Below are 893 nucleotides of genomic sequence, written 5' to 3'. Positions count from 1 at the left end.
TTAACGCTTTGTGAACACTGATACCTATGCAATATAATGCATATAAACCACGCAATAGTAACTATTATATCTCCTGAATCATTTGTTTACAGAGGGCAGTTTTCAATTTGGTTTAGTGATTACCTCTGCAGAAGTAAACATTGTTTAATATTAAGACCTATGATCTGTTTGTTGTTGTTGTTGTTGCTGTTAGGTGAGGCATTTTCCATTTTGTTTTCAGCTTTTTAAAATTCCTTGAGTCAGGGTTGGATGTTGTACACTGTAATCATTTTGGTTTGGTTTTGTGGTCCAGCCTTCTGGCATTTTGCTTTAAATAATCACTTTAGCCTATTGACATTTCTTGTTATGTAAGATATATATTTCTTAATTCAATCTTTTGTTTTGTATTATGTTTGCTGTTATTGTAATATTCTTAGATACATTATTAAATCTATTGCTTTGTATATGTTTTCTTTCCTCAGTGCTGAAAAAAATTTCCCCAGTGATTTGCTCTACAGGTCACTTTTATAACCCAAATTTTATACTATGCATTTAATCTATTTTGGACACCTTATTATGAGATATAATAAAACTGTAAATTTATACTCCCTCAATATCCTCTTCCTTGATTTTAATTGCTTTAAATACTTTTCTAACATTCGAATTTTAATATTTCTACATAATTCTTATTTAAACAATTGTTTGACAAATTTTAGTTTGTCAATTTTAAATACACATTTTTTTAATCTTCTACTTGAAATGATAAAGAAATCAGTATATTTACATTACCTAGCTACAACCATTTCTTTCCCTTACCATCTCAAGTGAAGTTACATGTGTATTTTTCAGTAAACTTTTCATTTTATGTCAGTTTTAGATTTACCGAAGTATTATGAAGATAGTTCCTAGAGTTT

Source organism: Dasypus novemcinctus, chromosome 1, assembly GCF_030445035.2.
Source record: "Dasypus novemcinctus isolate mDasNov1 chromosome 1, mDasNov1.1.hap2, whole genome shotgun sequence".
Classification (NCBI taxonomy): domain Eukaryota; kingdom Metazoa; phylum Chordata; class Mammalia; order Cingulata; family Dasypodidae; genus Dasypus; species Dasypus novemcinctus.
The sequence above is the reverse complement of the archived record's forward strand: the minus strand, read 5'-3'. Positions refer to the sequence as shown.